The following is a 20,041-nucleotide window of genomic DNA, read 5'->3' as shown; positions in this document are numbered from 1 at the left end:
CAATGATTCAAATCTTTAAGATCCGGTACATTGAAATAAGCTAATAAACCCTGATCGATCTTAAAATGTAGGTTGATTCCCTAAAACATGATGAGCCGTACTGTAGAGAAACCATTCACTTGCACTTAAGCCACGGTCACACTGGACTTTTCTCCCCATAGATTTCCATTCATACGCACACAAATGCGTCAGACCGGAAATGCAAGTTTGTGCAGTTTTGCAGTTCACTGCATTGCAAAGTTCAAGCTTGGTGAACTCTGACCTGCGAAATCACATCACTTGACAGTGTGAGACCTATCGAAGATTAAAACATGACTTCTCTGGACAGAAATATAAAATATGGACCAAACGCTCACCTTTTTAATGTCTAAAAATCTTGTTTAATCCCGCCCCTTTTTGCTGTGCCGTACAACAGAATTTTCCATGCTCAAACTCTAATGTGACCGCAGCTTCGGTGTGGAAAGAGTTTCAGCAACTCCTCAGACCTTAATAAACGCATGAAGACCCACACTGGAGAAAAACAATTGACATCTAGTCAGTGTGGAAAGAGTTTCAACCAATCAGCAAACTTTAATGACCACATGAAGATCCACACTGGTGTGAAAGAGTATATGTGCTTTGAGTGTGAGAAGACTTTTATTACAGCTCCAAAATTTTAACTGCACGAGACGATTCACACTGGAGAGACCGTACAAGTGTTTACAATGTGACAAGAGGTTTAAGCACTTAACACATCTGAAAACACAATAGAGGATTCACACTGGAGAGAAACCGTACAGGTCTGATCAGTGTCTACAGAGTTTCGCTCATTCGATGCAGCTTAAGAGATGTTTCATAAACTAATTTCGAGAGGAGCACGTGATATGATTGAGCACTGCTGGCCACACATCCGTAATCAGTAATAATCCAATCAGAGTGATCCTAGCTTAATATAAATGGATCACTTTCTCCTTATTGCTCTATCTTCGTTTTGGAAGAATGCTTCCCACTACAAATGCTCCAGCATTTAACCTACGGTTCAGCATCATTTAACCTTCCGACATGAAAAACAAACAAACAAACAACAACTCCTCCAGCCAGAACCCCGCTCTCCTCAAAACTTCACCCGATGCCTCGCCTGCAATCGAGCCTGAATTCCCGCAAGACGCTGGCACATCAGGGGCCTCATGTACGAAGACTTGCGTGGAAATCATACTAAAACGTTGCGTACGCACAAAGCTGTAAATGTGTACATTTTTCAGAAGTATGAAATTCAGTATGAAACACTGCGTACGCTAAATCCCACGCATATTCTTTTGTACATCCAAATGAACGTAAAACTGAGCGCAACATGCACGAGCGCAAAACCCCTCCCTGCCTCCTGAATATGCTAATGACTCTACTTTGGCAAAACCAAAGGAAAAAGCAATGGCAAAAGCATGCGAAAAGAGAAACTTTGAACAGAATGTGAATTAGAGGTGCTCCTTTCGGAGGTAGACCGGAGAAAAATGGTGTTATTTGGTGTTATTTGTTTGTCCACCGGAATTAATAACAAAAGAAGAAAAAAATTGAGTGGGAGAGTTTAGCTGATGCGGTTAACACAGTTGGGTCTGAACATCGCACTGAGTGAAGTAAACAGGAAAAGTGTGATTTATATGTGTAAAATGTTGCAGTACTCCTAACAGTCTCTGTGGCGCAGCTCATAAAATGCAAGAGCATGAACTCAGTTCGAATCCAGCGTCTGATGAACTCATTTTCCTTCTTTTCCCCCACTGCATATCAGATTTTGCCTACTATTTATCACGAAGAAGACAAGTAGGAATCATTAATAAGTCTGTGCATCATATTTTATTTGCACATTTATTGAATGGAAATGTTTCTGATTCACGTATGCAAATTCATCTTCAGCCCACACCCTTAATGCCATATTCACTCTAGACTTTGATTTTGAGATGTTCTGAGCTAACATTTAAATTTCATCCAACATTATACCACAGCATAGCTGATCTAACTTTGCAGGATGAAAAACTCCCTTCCGCCCCCCCACCACCACCAAACACACACACACACCCATTTCAAACCCTCAAGAGAGTAAAACCTTATCAGGGAAGCCCAGCTGATCCTCTCCAGCAGACCTCCACCTACATGCATTTTCTAGGCCTCTTTCCCTCTTCCTTTAATTTTCCCTCCAAACTCCAATTGTTCCTTACTTCCATTCACTCTTATTCACCAGCTCTGACCCATTTAGGGGTCACCCAAATTTCAATTGCCGTAGCAGCAATGCTCTAATCAAGCTCATATATAAGCTTGCTATACCAGTATCATCACACTCCCCTGCATAAATACAGCAGCATATGCTTATGCAGGAGCACACATTGCCTCCACACTGACCCACTGCACCTGTGCAGCAGCAGAGACGCTCAGCTGAGCTACAATCCCATATAGCCCAACTGCAGCGATGCTCAAGCCGACCTTATATTCACTCTCACCTCTACATATCACTAACGACAGGACTTTACGTTCTTACGGGAACATGCATGACTATACTACTCTGACTACCAGTGCACCTCTGCAACAGTAGAGGAGACGCCCTGCCAAGTTACATTCACCCATAGCACCACTGCAGCGGCGCTATAGCTGAGCCCCTCTTTTATTTACTCTTCATATCACTATTGACTATATTTATCACTCATAATGCTCCAATGCTGACTACCATTGCACCTCTGCAACAGCAAAATTGCTCTGACGCGCATTATTCTCCCTCTGCACCCCCCCCCCCCCCACACACACACACCCTTCTCTATTTATAGATGACACAAAGTAACACAATTCTGATTTAGAGATGCTTTATAGCAGTTCTATGCCACACAGGCTTCTCCCAGTCAGTCATACACAGGGCATCTGTGGGGTCTTAGAGGGTGTTGGGAGTTGATAAGTCAATGTAGAGAAGTTTAGGGGCCTTTAAAGTATTAGAAAATCTTAGATTCCTTTGGAAGGTAATAAATAATTTATTTTTGTACAAGGTATCATTGTATGCTAAAGTTTGACTGTATTCAAGTTGTGAATATCAGAACACTAGGTAGTTATGTAATCAGTAGAATTCTACTAAGATTTGACAGCTTGCTGCTTGTTTACTGCAACCATTATTCTGCTGCTCTATACGTGACAACCTGTCGAATCGGCTAGATTTTAATATACATGTTTTCCGTTTACGAATGTTTTAGTTTGGATTAATTTCTTACATTTAATATTTAGTAAATATTCTATAAGATAAATCTCGCCAGCATTTCTGGTTGAAAAGCGGTTTAAAGGTCTTTAAATGTGTGGAGTCTTAAAAAAGGTATTAATGGTGTTGAATTACTTTCTCTCATTCCTGTATACTATGTTTCAGAATATGAGCAGCTATCACAGATGCACAAAGGGCTTTTACAGCAACAAATCCAGACTCTAGGAAGGTGATCACCTGATGCCTTCAAGACACGTCCTAGCCAAAGGCACTCCAAAGAAGCCCAGATGACTCGCCAGCCATCAACCCACATCAACTCAAGGGCGAGGGCATGACCCAGCCACCTTTTCTTTTCCTTTGTGCTAGCCTAATTAACAGTCAGTCAGTCTCTATCTATATATGCTCTATATGATAAACTACGACTGCAACGCAAACAAACATAGTTTATATGCATGTGTTAGCTTATATAATATAAGCTAGTAAACATCTGGATACTCGTTTCTCGCTATTTCAGTTGTGACGAACACAAACAACAACAAAAGCCAGCGCACGAGGCGCAGTGTGCGATAATGGAAAAAAGGCATCTAGCAAGCGTGATCATGAACAATACATTATGATACAAATAAATATATTGTATATAATATATTAATATGTATATTAAAACATTTGGATTGGGTAAACATGTACTTACTTGTCCAGGTCATAATCCTTTCCATCAACAAAAGCAGCTTCCCTTATCGTAACAAAACTTGAGTCACTTTCAGAGTCTGAATCATCTCGATCTAATTCCTCCAAAACTTCCTCTGCCCCAACAAAAAACTTTTTTTGAGGTTCCTTTCCTTTTTTAGAAGCCATTTGGAACGAGTCTGCATGCTAAGGTATTGTGCGTCTGACCTGTGGCTTTTACGCACTCTTGTTTTGGACACCTCTCTTCCCATTCGTCATGCAATATCTCAGTCACTGAATGGCTGATCAAGGCTACATCAGTGTAAAGCCGAGAATCTCATCTTTGCAATGATATATAGTACATCTGGATAGGTTAAATTTATCATTTTCCCAAATTTTGGAATATCATGACCCTAATTTGTTGCGTTTGGCACTTACAAGACACAGCAGGGGTTTACTGATGCACACTTCCTCAGAAATGCTGAAAATGGACTCATTTTGCAGAGGATAACCTAAGGTAAAAGATGATGTAACTTGTTTACCTATCTGTGCTATATCTGGCAGCTCACGGAGCAAATAAGCAATAATTTCTCTTGTATGTTTACAAAAAACAAGTTTATACTTTGATTCATTCAAAGAGTGTTGGATATGTGATTGTAAATTAATAAAAAATAGCAATGGATCATTATTACTGGGAATAAGAGCTTTAATTTGATGTATTACTTGCCAATCTGTGTTTAATATTAGCGATGTGAAAAATATGCATACTGAACAATGTACAAAATAGTGGGGGCTTGAGATAGTGTAAATTAATTGTAAATTAAGTGTAAATAACTTCTTTACAGTACAACAAATATCAAAGTGACGTGTAATAGTTGAAAATAGACATTCTAAGCTTTCACCCAGTAGGTCATATGGTGTTATTGATAGATGCAGGCAGACCTCTTAAATCTATAGTTATTCTCCTGATGACGTCATTTTGTCCCTGGTACCGGGCACGCAGAGTTTAAGTGGTTAATGAACTTACTACTTGTTTGCTGTTTTTATATCCTAGATCAATGTAAAGGTACTTATTAAATCCTGTTAGAAGGGAGTGGTCAATGGAGTGCTTATTGTAAAAGCCTTTTTTGACCACTTCCACCCTCACGGAAGAGGTAAACATCAGTCCACCAGTGCTGAAATAGAAAAGCAGGTGAGCAAAATGACTTTGTATATTAAAGAGAAATCATTTCCACAGTGTACATTTAATTTCTGGGAATGCCGATTTGAAACTGTACCTCTGGTAGTACTCTCCAGAGCTCTTGTCAGATAAGGGCTCATTTGGAGGCTCCAATGGACTTTCTGCACCTTCTCCAGAGCTTTGAGGCACAGAAGATGTAGTCGATAGAGCTGATTCTGGGAGGACTGAAGGTAAGTTATTAATCATCAACCCCCTTGACTGCATCTCCGCAATCATCCTAAAACAAGGATCATAAATAGGGTCAAATAAACAATAGCAATAATTTATATTTATGTCTAAATATGTGCAGATGTTTAATTTGAAGCCAGATTCATCAAATCAGAGAAGCATAACAGAGTTACAAACTTGGCAAGAGGATTAGTAGAGTCCAATATGTCACAAATTTTTCCAAACTCCCAGAAACGTCCTCTGTGACAAAATTCGGACAACTCCTTCATGGCCTCTATGACGACAGCCTTGATCTCTGTCTCTGTCCCAGCCAGCAATGACATGTGGGGCCCAAATGAGGGCTTCATGGGCGTCAAATGTGGGCCCCATTATGGGCTTGCACCTGGGAACCACATTGGGGCCAGCCGGGGGAAGCCCAGACGTACTAAAAGTGGGACCTGTAATGGTACTGCATGAGTCCTAACTGGGCAATTCATGCCAAACCCATTTGGGCCCCACCTGCCCAAAGGGGTTTTAAGTGGGTTTCCACCCGGGATCTACATGGTGGCCAGCCGTGGATGCCTAGATGGGTTTTAAGTGGGATCTATGAGAATCTTATGAGTGTCTTAACCGGGCAATTCATGAAAGACCCAATTGGACCCCACCTGCTTAAAGGGTTTTAAATGGGCTTGCACTTGGGATTCACATAGGGGCCAGCCATGATGCCCAGATGGGTTTTAGGTGGGATCTGTAAGGGTCTTATCTGTGTAGTTCATGTCAGACCCATTTGGTCCCCACCTGCCTAAAGAGGTTTAAAGTGGGCTTGCACCAGGATTCAACCGTGGATGCCCAAATGGGCTTGAAGTGGGCTCTGTAAGCAACTTATGTTTGTCCTAACTGGGCAATTCATGAAAGGCCTATTTAAGCTCAATCATGCCAAATGGTTTAAGGAAACAATCTAAGAAAAAAAAATTAAAAGGAAGATAAACACAAAACACTTGATGTGTTGGACTCCAAGAAATATATTAAATTGAACAACAAAACTTATTTTTTATAAAGCAATGTCACAACTTACACGTAAACTAAAAAATATATTTAAAAAATATTTTAAAAATCTCTGAAAAAAAAACTCCAAAAAAATACAACACAAAACACACTCATGATACAGTGAACAACAAACATGGCACAAAAAGCTTGTACACTCATGCACGAGTCCACAGATGTATATCTGTAACCAGAAACGTGACACTGACAACAGAGATGCGGATCCACATGCAGGTTTATTAAAATGGTCAGGCAAGCAGTGGTCCATACAATGGCTAACAGATGTATAAGGGCAATCCAGAGTTGTAGTCAAAAGACAGGCAGATGGTCACAAGGCTTGCAAAACACAAGATTTAACAAATAAACAAGGCGAGGATCAAAATCACAGAAAAACAAGACAAAGGAAACCGCATTGTAATGTCATTAAACAGATAACAAGACTCAGAAATGAGTGTCTCAAAGTGAGCTGTATATATGTGTGTGTAATCAGTACTTAAGCAGCATCAGCTGTGTGTATGCAATCACTCAGGATCTGGAACTGGATGTGTGTGTAAAGCATGACTGGTTCTTGTAGTCCATTTACCAGCAGATTTGTAGTCCTATGTGATCTTCAGCTACTAGATTGCTGGTGATTATGACAATAGCACACACACACACGCAAAAGAAAAGCTAAATAACAGTAGCCATCAATGTACATGGTTCACACTCACAGAAATTATGCTCTCTATTATTTTACTTTTTAATGTTTTTTCTGCACTTTAATGCTTGTAATGTTTTATGTATAGCACTTTGAATTGTTTTGTATCATGAATTGTGCTATACAAATAAACGTGCCTTGCCTTTACGCATTGTTTCTTGACGCAGTGATAGTGTCAACATGCAGAATATGAGGGGTGAAGCGTGTTCAGTTATGTGTGATAGTGCAAGTGTAACAGTATGTTGCACACAGAACAGGCGGAGATTTCTGGTGGCACCATAATATTGTTTTTATTGTTGTCACACTGCACAATCTGTAATATGAACAAACACAGACATTGAGAAGATACTGTGAACAATGTTTCAGTGCTGGCAGTGTGACTTCTTCATGAATGCGTGAAACCTCCTGCGGCTCACGTATTGCTCACTAATCGTCCCCTAGCGTCACTCGCCAGGACATACAGATTGAAATGATGGCCATCAACACATTATAACTAACCTGAACTTAATAGAACACTAATAATGAATGATGATTAATCAATGCATAACAGCTATAAAAAATTAAATGAAACACGGGACTGTCATAACTCTATACTTCTGTACGTATCCCAGGAAGGCCAGGAAACCCAGTACCCTGGCCAGCAGCAGCAACCCCACGGCACATGTTCCCTACCACCAAGCCACATAGATGGACATGCTTCCACCCAGGTGGTGGAAGACAAAGCCCCCCGCCAGAGCCCCTCACAGCTGCATAGGGCAGGCCCCATCGGGCCGAAAATGGCAACCGCTGACAACACCATGCAGCCAGCCGCCTGGGACAGGCAGGGTGTGGAGCCAAGGGCCTTACGGGCCCAAGAGCAGCCCTTCCCCCAGTGCATTTCCAGTTCAAACCCAATGCCACTTTGCTCATAAATATGCCATGTACGACCCATATTTGTGTTCTCAGTTCAAACCCATGCCCACTTGGCCCATAAATATGCCATGCAGGACCCATATATGCATTCCCAGTTCAAACCCAAGCCCACTTGGCCCATAAATATGCCATGCAGGACCCATATATGCATTCCCAGTTCAAACCCATGCCCAGTTGGCCCATACATATGTCATGCAGGACCCATATGTGCGTTCCCAGTTCAAACCCATGCCCAGTTGGCCCATAAATATGCCATGCAGGGCCCATATATGCATTCCCAGTTCAAACCCATGCCCAGTTGGCCCATACATATGTCATGCAGGACCCATATGTGCGTTCCCAGTTCAAACCCATGCCCAGTTGGCCCATAAATATGCCATGCAGGGCCCATATATGCATTCCCAGTTCAAACCCATGCCCAGTTGGCCCATAAATATGCCATGTAGGACCCATATTTGTGTTCCCAGTTCAAACCCACACTGTTAAAAATTGTCCCGTTAAAAAACAGGAAAATACTGGCAGCTGCAGTTGCCAGCAATGTACTGTTATTTTACAGTATGTTGCTGTAAAAATACATGGACTACATTGATTTACACAATACTCAAGTGAACTCATTTTGCTCACTGAAAGCAACTGCCTCAACTTGGTCAACTGCTGAATGAGTTTATGAAGTAATGTGCTTTATATGCTTAGAAGCATACTTATAATGATAACTTATTTTAGTTAATTAGAAAAGTTTGGTTTAATTCTAATGTCTTATTTTTCACAACAGCACACATACATGTAAATCTGGAACTACCAGAGAGATTCTGACTGCATCAGCAACTAAACAGCCGCTTTCTTTAAATAGAGAAACATGCAGAATAACATCAGCAGTTCATTGTTCATCTTTAACTCATACACTGGCTCTACTCTCCTCCACAACGGTGACAGACAGAAGAAATTAGCTTCAGGTTTTACAGTAAAATACAGTTTTTTCCTTGATTTAACAGTAATCTACTGGCAGCTGTGGTTGCCAGCAATATACTGTTTTTTTACAGTCTACTTCCGTTGTGTAAATTAACAGTATATTACTGTTAAAATACATTTTTACACTGTGTTTTTACCTCTCACACCTTTAACCCTTTAAACCCCAGAGCCTATACTTCAGTTTTAATTGAAGTGTCCACACTACTGAGTGTTTAAGAAACATGGAGCAAAGCTGAAGTAAATTCATTAATTAACTGACTAATTAAATGATAATTGAGGATTAACAATGAACAAATGAAGAAATACTGAAGGGAAAAAACAAGAACAGAACATACAAAGCTTTAGTCACAGCTTTATAATGAAATAACCTGAAGAACAACAAATGATTAAATCATTTAAATGATCAGCGGATGATTAAACAACTCTACAAACATCATCACCAGCTACACTTATTACTTAATACATGTATTTTTGTATAACATCTACTAAAGTTCTTCTTGAGAAAAAGTTAAAGTTTTACGTCACCATCATGGAGAACAGAGTTTGCTTTAGTTGGGCTCTTAGCCCTGTCATTTTTAACATTTACATATCTTGGCTGCTGCAATTGTTAAGAACTTTGTTTAAAAAGCTCCTTTGTTGTGGCAAGCCAGCCAAAAACCTATATAAAATCTGGTAATGTTCATGTTGCTAATAAATGGCAGAGTCTGTTCTCATTTTGTATACTAAAATTTACTGCTCCTATTCAATGTTAAATCTATTGTTTTACATTATATGTATATATATATGGCAATGATTTCTGGAAGTTTTTAAGAATATCTTGGACAATAACACTGCTCTATGGTGTAAATCGCACTCATAGAGACATCAATAATCAGCATATGAACCTCAATAATGGTGAAAACAAATTTGACAAAATTAACAGTTTAACTCACAAACAGGAAACTGAAAGTCTAAACATAAACAACAGCAGAATCAAACATAAATAAAGAAAACTGTAAGACCATTATACAACATTTATTTATACCGCAATGCATGCTGGGATATTTGTACAGTGCCACTCCCAGCATGCATTGCAGCATGAAACATTTGAGATGTTACCATTGTTGAGATACAAGGTCAGATTCATGAGGTCTGAGTGTGTATTTGTCATAACTGAACTGTTTTTGTATGTTATTTCTTAACTGTTAAGTAATTACAGAGGTATCTTTTCTGGTTCCACTTCTCATTAATTAAATTAATACCTGCAAGTAAGCATAAAATCTATTGAATGTGGCCCTTCTTCTAGATTTATATCAAAACATTTATCAGAACTAATTACAGATAAATATATATCTCTATTTATTGACTTCCCAACTTTATTGCTATAGTACAAACGTTTTGTAAACTCTGTATTCAAGCAGATGGAAAGTCTTCTTAAAAGAGTTCAAGGGTGAAGAGCCCAACTAAACCAGCCCCTCACTCCATTACGGTGACACAAAAAACACCTTAATTTCTGTTGGATCTCAATGAGAATAGTATGGAAGTCAAATCAGTCAGTAATAAGTGTGTCTGCTGTTGTTTGTGGAGTTGTTTAATAATCCTCTGCTGAGACTGAAGCTGTTTTATTTTATTTTATTTTATTTAATGTTGTAACTCAAGTGTTGTTTGTGTTTCTTGTTTTGTTTTCTTCAGTAATTGTAATTATTAACAGCAGGTGTTCATCAGTGTCTGAATTCACTCATTAGTGTTCATTAAAACTGTCAGGTGAACTATATTAGTTAACTAGTATATGAAATAGTGAACAAGGACACAAAGCGTGATTTCAAACACAGACTTCAAAACATCGAATCTGAACTCTGTTAGCTCACAGTTTTCAGCAGTTGGTTACTTTCTCGAAAACAAAAATGTTACCCAGAAAGCACTGTTTTTAACAGAATATTACTGTTTTAGTGAAAAAACGTTATTTTACCGTAGAATCTGACCGTTTTTTAACAGCAATTTTTTACAGTGCATGCTCAGTTGGCCCATAATTAGGCCATGCAGCACCCATAAATGTGTTCTCAGATCAAACCTATGCCCACTTGGCTCATAAATATGGCATGCAGGACCCATATATTAATTCCCAGTTCAAACCCATGCCCACTTGGCCCATAAATATGCCATGCAGGACGTATATATGCATTCCCAGTTCAAACCCATGCCCACTTGGCCCATAAATATGCCATGCAGGACGTATATATGCATTCCCAGTTCAAACCCATGCCCACTTGGCCCATAAATATGCCATGCAGGACGTATATATGCATTCCCAGTTCAAACCCATGCCCACTTGGCCCATAAATATGTCATGCAGGACCCATATGTGGGTCCCCAGTTCAAACCCATGCTCAGTTGGCCCATAATTATGCCATGTAGGACCCATATTTGTGTTCCCAGATCAAACCCATGCCCACTTGGCCCATAAATATTCCATGAAAGACCCATATATGTGTTCCCAGATCAAACCCATGCCCAATTGGCCCATGCCTGTCCCTTATGGCGCCCATGTAATTAGCTCATATGGGCTTCCTTTGTGGGACTCATTCTAGAAAACCTACATGGGACCTTCTGATTTCACCCAGCCAAAGCCCATGCCCACACAGTTCCCATGGAACCCGTAGTTAGTCCATCTGGGCCCGACATATCGTTGCTGGCTGGGCACCTTCCTGAGATGCCCAGGAAGAGAATGAGGAGCCTTTTTGCACACAGGGCAGAGGGACAACATCCTGCTGTGGAAGGATCTGTGTGGATAATAAAATCAACATGTTATAGAATGAAGACACCGAGAGCAGCTTTGTGAAGGTTTGGGGTCCACCACACCCCACCCCCACTCCAGGTAAAGAAACAAAGGAATGAGCACACAAACACACACAGCAAAAACTGCCTGACATTTTGATTGGAGTTTTAAGAAAAAAGCTTAATTTCATATTAATATAATACTGTTACTAAACATATTATTTTAAAAGTATTTAATAATATGACATTTATTATGAGAAGATTAAAATTGTCTCAATTATTTCTTAAACCAAGATTATACCAGCAGATAGGATTTACATGTCAAATTTAAAATAACACAATTAATGTACAAACTGCTCTCCTCTCACAAACATCTGTGCTCTTCAGAGGTTTTCTAAACTTCTCAATCTAAATTTTTTTTTTATCTAGAAGTACTAAGTTCTAGAAGACTCTTTAGATTTTTAAAGATTTGACTTCCACAAACTTAACTAACTCCACTGATAAATTGATACAAGCTAAACTGAGTTTAAGAAACCTGCTGCATAACGGGTACTGACTAAATCTATTTACTGTTCAGAAGTCATTTCTGATGTTGAAATGTGAGTTCTGTCCACTGGTCAAAATCAGCAAGCTGTAGCTGAAAGTGAGACAACTGTTCAATGATTGAGATGAGATGGGCCTCTTTAACCTGAGCTGGCAGCAGGTCAACAGCATATCAGTATGCAGCATCCTTGACTTGAACCCTGGAACGTCAGATGATAAGTCTGATGCTCTACCGACTGAGTTAACTGGGATCATTGGGGCATTTGCTTAGATTTAATTACTTGTAACGTGTCAGAGTTGCAGCGTGCACTAAAAAGTGGGCTATACAAAACAGGTGGCAAGAGGAGGGCGTGATGTCATTGTCACCGTAAGGAATCCTGCCGTGACCCGAATTCACCTTAACCACTACTACAAGACTGACTGTACTGCCATGTCCTCATGGCCTTAGCCATTAGCACAGCCTGCACTAAAAGGAGGCTGGAGATTATGAATGACAACACAGAGTGCAACGCCAATGCCACCTTGAAAAACCTGCCATGACACGGATTCCAACCAGACTTGCTGCGGCTACAACGCAGAGTACTAACCCCTAAACGATCACGGCGAGCTATGGGACAGCCATTAGACATTCACTCTCTGTCATATGGCTTTGAAAATGGAGGGCCCCAAGGCAGTTAGCTAGCCTGCGCAGCCGTTTTATATATATATATTGCTTTTCCCTACCAGCACATCCCTTTTCCTAAAAAACAATAGAATTGCAAACAATCATGGAAGGTCGCAAACTAAGTCCTGCGCACTGCCTGGACGTAGTCGGCAGGATTCGAACCTGCGCAGGGAGACCAAAATGGATTTCAAGTCCATCACCTTAACCACTCAGCCACGACTACAAGACTGCCTATACAGCCATGTCCTCATTCCCAGTACATGTGTTGTGCACCCAGATATAACTCTCAGCAAGCGATAGCTCAACGGCAAAAGCTGTGGCTCCACAAAAAGTCTTAAACCCTGAACAGGGACTTGAACCCTGGACCCTCAGATTAAAAGTCTGATGCTCTACCGACTGAGCTATCCATGCTCCATGGCAAGGCATTTGCAAGTAGGTAATGTTTATGGTTGTGGTCGGCGCAGACCTTCACGGTACACAAAAGTTTACCGTGAGGTGGGGTTTAGGCTTATGGTTGGTGTAGATGTTGCTAAAACACAACAGATTACTGTGAGGTTGGGTTTATGGTTGTTGTTGGTGTAGACATCAGTACAACACAATAGATAGGACTCCATGTCATGTAGGAGACATTAAATGGATCAATAGCAACTGCAGAAGGTCTCTGTTGTTGTGGCAATGAATGGAGACTTAATAATTGAAAAGATTCCTTCCATGCCTTAGAAGCGTGACTTGATCAATGCTTATCCACAAAGCATGCTGGCATCAAATGTCCCGTTGCTCATATCAAATCCCTAGTCTTCCATACTTTAGGAAACATTCAGGACGTTCCAGTAGCACAGCCTGCACTAAAAGGAGGCTGGAGATAAAGGATGGCGACACAGAGTACAACGCCAATGTCGCCTTGAAAAACCTGCCATGACCCAGATTCGAACCGGGGTTGCTGCGGCCACAACGCAGAGTACTAACCACTATACGATCTCGGCAAGCTACAGGAAGGTCGTTGGACATTCAGTCTCTGTCATATGTCTTTAAAAATGGAAAGCCCCCAGGGCAGCTAGCTGGCATCTGCTGCCGTTTTGCTTTTCCCTTCTAGCACATCCCTTTTCCCAAGAAACAATGGAATTGCAAACAATCATGGAAGGTCGCAAACTAAGCCCTGCGCACTGCCTGGACGTAGTCGGCAGGATTCGAACCTGCGCAGGGAGACCCCAATGGATTTCAAGTCCATTTTATGGTTGTGGTCGGCGCAGACCTTCACGGTACACAAAAGTTTATCGTGAGGTGGGGTTTAGGCTTATGGTTGGTGTAGATGTTGCTAAAACACAACAGGTTACTGTAAGGTTGGGTTTATGGTTGTTGTTAGTGTAGACATCAGTACAACACAATAGATAGGACTCCTTGTCATGTAGGAGACATTAAATTGATCAATAGCAACTGCAGAAGGTCTCTCTGTTGTTGTGGCAATGAATGGAGACTTAACAATTGAAAAGATTCCTTCCATGCCTTAGAAGCGTGACTTGATCAATGCTTATCCACAAAGCACGCTGGCATCAAAGGTCCCATTGCTCATATCGAATCCCTAGTCTTCCACACTTTAGGAAACATTCAGGACGTTCCAGTAGCACAGCCTGCACTAAAAGGAGGCTGGAGATTAAGGATGGCGACAGAGAGTGCAACGCCAATGTCACCTTGAAAAACCTGCCGTGACCAGGATTCGAACTGGGGTTGCTGCGGCCACAACGCAGAGTACTAACCACTATATATACATATATTTTTTTTTTAATTGAAAAAACTTTCAATTAAAAATGAAATACATCATATGTAAACATTTCATGAAACATATACAAAGAACAATCTGTACATTATACATTGATACCAAATCATCATAAACATGACATTTCACATTCACTTATATCTAGCATATCAGTCATCTTATTTTTCCAATCAACTTAAAAATTAAGCATCAATCCCTTTTTGTGGTCTACCGTTATAAGCTCATTTTCATGAATAAAAGCTTCCTCAAAAACATCTTTTCTTAGATATTTCCACATTAAATACACATTCTTTCTAACTACACTTTTAAACATGACATTCACGTCTATTATTTTTGCTTCAAAATATGCCATATTCCTCCTTGCCCATATTGCATACCTTGCATGACTCAGAAAAAAATTACATAAATTTACATTTTTGTCTTTGCAATTTGTATTTTCTCCAAATAAGAACAGTTGTTTCCATTCATTTCCTTGTGCATTTTTCCCCCAATTGTCTTTTATCAGTTGTTTCAGTTTTTCATGAAAAAATCCCAGCTCCCTACATTCAAAGAAAATGTGCATCAGGGTCTCTGGATCAGACTTGCATACATCACACTCCCTGTTTACATTTCTGTTTATTTGATGAATCACAACCTTTGTGTATATTCTATTATGCCGTAACTTAAAATCTAAATTTTCACAGTCTAAGCTGTTATATTTCACATTTAAATTTTTCCAAATTGTTTTAACATTTAAATTTGGGAACAATTTTGGCCACACATTTTCAGATGCAGGCAGTTTGATTTCCTTTTCCACAAATATTCCATATATAGTTTTTGTTATTACATCAGATAAACACATCTTTTTACCATTTTTGACAATAAACATTTCTGGCATTCCCCAATTTCCTGGTTTGGCACTTTCTCTCTCAATCATTTCAACCCATCTCTTTGGTAAGCTAACTCTGATGTTTTCACAAACAGAGTCTACTTGTGATTTTTTTATTTCATCATCCCACTCCACCACAGAGTCATAAATAGCTCTGTTTGGTAAAAAACCTTTGACAAATTCATATACCATGTCTTTTACTTGTCTTATTCCAGCTTTTATATACAGTCTATTATAAAACATCCTCCCTCTCATCTGTATCTTTGGATGAATTAAACTCACACCACCATATGGTATTTGAATTCCTCTTATTTCCTTATCTTGCTTTACTAGTGTTGCCAGCGATTCTATAGATATTGAGTATAGCATCGCTGACAACGGACATCCCTGCCTCACTGATCTTTCCAATGGAAAGGTGTTTGTTAAAACTCCATTCACTTTTACACAACTTTTTGCATTTTTATACAACAGCTTTATCCAATTTAAAATCTTCTCTCCAAACCCATATCTTCTCATTGCTTGTTCCATGAAATTGTGTTCTACCCTGTCAAATGCTTTATTTAGGTCAATGCATAGCATTAATCCTCCTTCTCCATCTTTGTCCATGCTGCTCACAACATCTCTAATTGTGCATATTGTGTCAGTGATGTCCCTCCCTGGTATGCCATAAGCTTGATTAGGTGATATTATGCTTCGCACTACTCTTTTTATTCTATTAGCAAAAATTTTTGTTAGAATCTTATAATCTGTGTTTAAAAGACTTAAAGGTCTATAATTTTCCAAATTTAGCGGACTGCCTTTATTCTTGTAAAGTATGGTGATTACTCCCAAACCTGTTGATTCTGGTATCTCTCTTCTTTCTTCCATATGTTTAAATAATTTCATCAGTATCGGTGTTAATATCTCTTCAAAAGTTTTATAAAACTCATGCGTTAACCCATCTGACCCTGGACTTTTATTCACTTTTGTTTCTTTTATTGCTTGTTTTATTTCTTCTATGTTTATATCTCTTTCACATGTTTCCCTTTCTTCATCACTTAACTTAACGTTTACAGTATTTAAAACTTTGTCCACATATTTCTGTTTTGTATTCTCTTTCTTAAAAAGTCTTTCATAAAATAATTGTACTGTTTCCAATATTTTTACATAATCTGTTATCTTTTCACCATTTTTATTTTTTAGTTCTGTAATGTAATTTTTCCTCTGCTTTCCCTTTTCCAAATTTAGAAAGTATTTTGTACACCTCTCCCCTTCAAGTGCATACTTTGCCCTGCTTCTCACTTTTGCACCTTCACATTTTTCTGTTTCATACATCTCCAATACCCCTTTTATCCTCAGAAAGTTTTCTTTTGTGTACTCAGGGTTGTTTTCTATTTTCTCTGCTTCTTTCTCTAAATTATTTCTCATGCTTTCCATCTCCATTTTTCTCTTAAAGTTCCTCTGTTTGGAATATCGTATACTTCTTATTTTTATTTACTCTTTCAAATCCTCCCACCACTCGCATACATTATTTTCAAATAATGGATTTTCCATTTCATACCTTATACATCTTTCAGTGCTCTCCCTATATGCCTCTTCTTTTAATAAACTTGCATTTAGGCACCACATCCCCCCACCCCTTGATTCTAAATTTAAACTCATATTTACAATCATAGCAGCATGATCTCCTATTTCAATAAACTTATAACTTACATTTTTCACATACTGCAATATTTCCCTTTTTACTAAACATAAGTCTATACGACTTTGTTTTAAAACCCCTAATACTATTTGCCTTCTTGAGAATTCCCTCTTGAATGGGTTCTCCTCCCTCCAGGCATCCACCATGTTCTCACTTTGCATTAATTCATTTAAGTATCTTCTGGATGCATCTGATTTAAAATTAATACTTTTTGACACATCAAGCCTTGTGCACCAAACATTAAAATCTCCAACCACTATGCAGTTGCCTGTGCACAGTGGTTTCATTGTTTTAAAAACCTCTTTTCTTTCAGTTTCTATGTTAGGAGCATATAAATTAAGCAATCTAAAGGATTCATTGTAATACATGAAGTCTATTCCCAACAATCTACCATTACCATCGTTATGTATTTGCTTTACATTATGTAGTCCTCCCTTTTTAAGCAAAATCGAAAAGCTTACAGAACCTGGTATTCCCAGGCGGTCTCCCATCCAAGTACTAACCAGGCCCGACCCTGCTTTACTTCCGAGTTCAGATGAGATCGGGCATTTCCAGGGTGGTATGGCCGTAAGCGAAAGAGGCTGTCAAGCGTTGGCTATTTAAATCAGCTGCCAAACGAAGCACTTCGAAAAGCTTACAGCACCTGGTATTCCCAGGCGGTCTCCCATGCAAGTACTAACCAGGCCCGACCCTGCTTTACTTCCGAGTTCAGATGAGATCGGGCATTTCCAGGGTGGTATGGCCGTAAGCGAAAGAGGCTGTCAAGCGTTGGCTATTTAAATCAGCTGCCAAATGAAGCACTATGAAAAGCTTACAGCACCTGGTATTCCCAGGCGGTCTCCCATCCAAGTACTAACCAGGCCCGACCCTGCTTTACTTCCGAGTTCAGATGAGATCGGGCATTTCCAGGGTGGTATGGCCGTAAGCGAAAGAGGCTGTCAAGCGTTGGCTATTTAAATCAGCTGCCAAATGAAGCACTTCGAAAAGCTTACAGCACCTGGTATTCCCAGGCGGTCTCCCATCCAAGTACTAACCAGGCCCGACCCTGCTTTACTTCCGAGTTCAGATGAGATCGGGCATTTCCAGGGTGGTATGGCCGTAAGCAAAAGAGGCTGTCAAGCGTTGGCTATTTAAATCAGCTGCAAAATGAAGCACTTCGAAAAGCTTACAGCACCTGGCATTCCCAGGCGGTCTCCCATCCAAGTACTAACCAGGCCCGACCCTGCTTTACTTCCGAGTTCAGATGAGATCGGGCATTTCCAGGGTGGTATGGCCGTAAGCGAAAGAGGCTGTCAAGCGTTGGCTATTTAAATCAGCTGCCAAATGAAGCACTTCGAAAAGCTTACAGCACCTGGTATTCCCAGGCGGTCTCCCATCCAAGTACTTACCAGGCCCGACCCTGCTTTACTTCCGAGTTCAGATGAGATCGGGCATTTCCAGGGTGGTATGGCCGTAAGCGAAAGAGGCTGTCAAGCGTTGGCTATTTAAATCAGCTGCCAAATGAAGCACTTCGAAAAGCTTACAGCACCTGGTATTCCCAGACGGTCTCCCATCCAAGTACTAACCAGGCCCGACCCTGCTTTACTTCCGAGTTCAGATGAGATCGGGCATTTCCAGAGTGGTATGGCCGTAAGCGAAAGAGGCTGTCAAGCGTTGGCTATTTAAATCAGCTGCCAAATGAAGCACTTCGAAAAGCTTACAGCACCTGGTATTCCCAGGCGGTCTCCCATCCAAGTACTAACCAGGCCCGACCCTGCTTTACTTCCGAGTTCAGATGAGATCGGGCATTTCCAGGGTGGTATGGCCGTAAGCGAAAGAGGCTGTCAAGCGTTGGCTATTTAAATCAGCTGCCAAATGAAGCACTTCGAAAAGCTTACAGCACCTGGCATTCCCAGGCGGTCTCCCATCCAAGTACTAACCAGGCCCGACCCTGCTTTACTTCCGAGTTCAGATGAGATCGGGCATTTCCAGGGTGGTATGGCCGTAAGCGAAAGAGGCTGTCAAGCGTTGGCTATTTAAATCAGCTGCCAAATGAAGCACTTCGAAAAGCTTACAGCACCTGGCATTCCCAAGCGGTCTCCCATCCAAGTACTAACCAGGCCCGACCCTGCTTTACTTCCGAGTTCAGATGAGATCGGGCATTTCCAGGGTGGTATGGCCGTAAGCGAAAGAGGCTGTCAAGCGTTGGCTATTTAAATCAGCTGCCAAATGAAGCACTTCGAAAAGCTTACAGCACCTGGTATTCCCAGGCGGTCTCCCATCCAAGTACTAACCAGGCCCGACCCTGCTTTACTTCCGAGTTCAGATGAGATCGGGCATTTCCAGGGTGGTATGGCCGTAAGCGAAAGAGGCTGTCAAGCGTTGGCTATTTAAATCAGCTGCCAAATGAAGCACTTCGAAAAGCTTACAGCACCTGGTATTCCCAGGCGGTCTCCCATCCAAGTACTAACCAGGCCCGACCCTGCTTTACTTCCGAGTTCAGATGAGATCGGGCATTTCCAGGGTGGTATGGCCGTAAGCGAAAGAGGGTGTCAAGCGTTGGCTATTTAAATCAGCTGCCAAATGAAGCACTTCGAAAAGCTTACAGCACCTGGCATTCCCAGGCGGTCTCCCATCCAAGTACTAACCAGGCCCGACCCTGCTTTACTTCCGAGTTCAGATGAGATCGGGCATTTCCAGGGTGGTATGGCCGTAAGCGAAAGAGGCTGTCAAGCGTTGGCTATTTAAATCAGCTGCCAAATGAAGCACTTCGAAAAGCTTACAGCACCTGGCATTCCCAGGCGGTCTCCCATCCAAGTACTAACCAGGCCCGACCCTGCTTTACTTCCGAGTTCAGATGAGATCGGGCATTTTCAGGGTGGTATGGCCGTAAGCGAA

General features: G+C 40.7%; 15 non-coding genes across 15 annotated transcripts; all 15 read right to left on the bottom strand.

Annotated features, from left to right (window-relative positions):
* Nucleotides 1-12,982: 12,982 nt before the first annotated feature.
* On the bottom strand, nt 12,983-13,064 carry trnas-uga (transfer RNA serine (anticodon UGA)). Its single transcript has one exon. It is a non-coding gene; the product is annotated as a tRNA-Ser (tRNA).
* Nucleotides 13,065-17,618: 4,554 nt separating this feature from the next.
* Nucleotides 17,619-17,737, bottom strand: LOC137493836 (5S ribosomal RNA). Its single transcript, XR_011013810.1, has one exon. It is a non-coding gene; the product is annotated as a 5S ribosomal RNA (ribosomal RNA).
* Nucleotides 17,738-17,795: 58 nt separating this feature from the next.
* Nucleotides 17,796-17,914, bottom strand: LOC137492131 (5S ribosomal RNA). The gene has a single exon (XR_011012103.2). It is a non-coding gene; the product is annotated as a 5S ribosomal RNA (ribosomal RNA).
* Nucleotides 17,915-17,972: 58 nt separating this feature from the next.
* On the bottom strand, nt 17,973-18,091 carry LOC137492130 (5S ribosomal RNA). Its single transcript, XR_011012102.1, has one exon. It is a non-coding gene; the product is annotated as a 5S ribosomal RNA (ribosomal RNA).
* A 58-nt stretch (nt 18,092-18,149) lies between these two features.
* On the bottom strand, nt 18,150-18,268 carry LOC137492129 (5S ribosomal RNA). Its single transcript, XR_011012101.1, has one exon. It is a non-coding gene; the product is annotated as a 5S ribosomal RNA (ribosomal RNA).
* A 58-nt stretch (nt 18,269-18,326) lies between these two features.
* Nucleotides 18,327-18,445, bottom strand: LOC137492128 (5S ribosomal RNA). Its single transcript, XR_011012100.2, has one exon. It is a non-coding gene; the product is annotated as a 5S ribosomal RNA (ribosomal RNA).
* Nucleotides 18,446-18,503: 58 nt separating this feature from the next.
* On the bottom strand, nt 18,504-18,622 carry LOC137494127 (5S ribosomal RNA). The gene has a single exon (XR_011014102.2). It is a non-coding gene; the product is annotated as a 5S ribosomal RNA (ribosomal RNA).
* A 58-nt stretch (nt 18,623-18,680) lies between these two features.
* Nucleotides 18,681-18,799, bottom strand: LOC141383544 (5S ribosomal RNA). Its single transcript, XR_012404567.1, has one exon. It is a non-coding gene; the product is annotated as a 5S ribosomal RNA (ribosomal RNA).
* Nucleotides 18,800-18,857: 58 nt separating this feature from the next.
* On the bottom strand, nt 18,858-18,976 carry LOC141382300 (5S ribosomal RNA). The gene has a single exon (XR_012403228.1). It is a non-coding gene; the product is annotated as a 5S ribosomal RNA (ribosomal RNA).
* A 58-nt stretch (nt 18,977-19,034) lies between these two features.
* LOC141383341 (5S ribosomal RNA) lies at nt 19,035-19,153 on the bottom strand. The gene has a single exon (XR_012404355.1). It is a non-coding gene; the product is annotated as a 5S ribosomal RNA (ribosomal RNA).
* Nucleotides 19,154-19,211: 58 nt separating this feature from the next.
* Nucleotides 19,212-19,330, bottom strand: LOC141383425 (5S ribosomal RNA). Its single transcript, XR_012404442.1, has one exon. It is a non-coding gene; the product is annotated as a 5S ribosomal RNA (ribosomal RNA).
* Nucleotides 19,331-19,388: 58 nt separating this feature from the next.
* Nucleotides 19,389-19,507, bottom strand: LOC141382299 (5S ribosomal RNA). The gene has a single exon (XR_012403227.1). It is a non-coding gene; the product is annotated as a 5S ribosomal RNA (ribosomal RNA).
* Nucleotides 19,508-19,565: 58 nt separating this feature from the next.
* On the bottom strand, nt 19,566-19,684 carry LOC141382297 (5S ribosomal RNA). The gene has a single exon (XR_012403225.1). It is a non-coding gene; the product is annotated as a 5S ribosomal RNA (ribosomal RNA).
* A 58-nt stretch (nt 19,685-19,742) lies between these two features.
* LOC141383340 (5S ribosomal RNA) lies at nt 19,743-19,861 on the bottom strand. Its single transcript, XR_012404354.1, has one exon. It is a non-coding gene; the product is annotated as a 5S ribosomal RNA (ribosomal RNA).
* A 58-nt stretch (nt 19,862-19,919) lies between these two features.
* On the bottom strand, nt 19,920-20,038 carry LOC141383336 (5S ribosomal RNA). Its single transcript, XR_012404350.1, has one exon. It is a non-coding gene; the product is annotated as a 5S ribosomal RNA (ribosomal RNA).
* Between the last annotated feature and the right edge of the window lie 3 nt (nt 20,039-20,041).

Source organism: Danio rerio, chromosome 4 (assembly GCF_049306965.1).
Source record: "Danio rerio strain Tuebingen ecotype United States chromosome 4, GRCz12tu, whole genome shotgun sequence".
In the NCBI taxonomy this organism is placed as follows: Eukaryota; Metazoa; Chordata; class Actinopteri; order Cypriniformes; family Danionidae; genus Danio; species Danio rerio.
The sequence above is the reverse complement of the archived record's forward strand: the minus strand, read 5'-3'. Positions and strand labels throughout refer to the sequence as shown.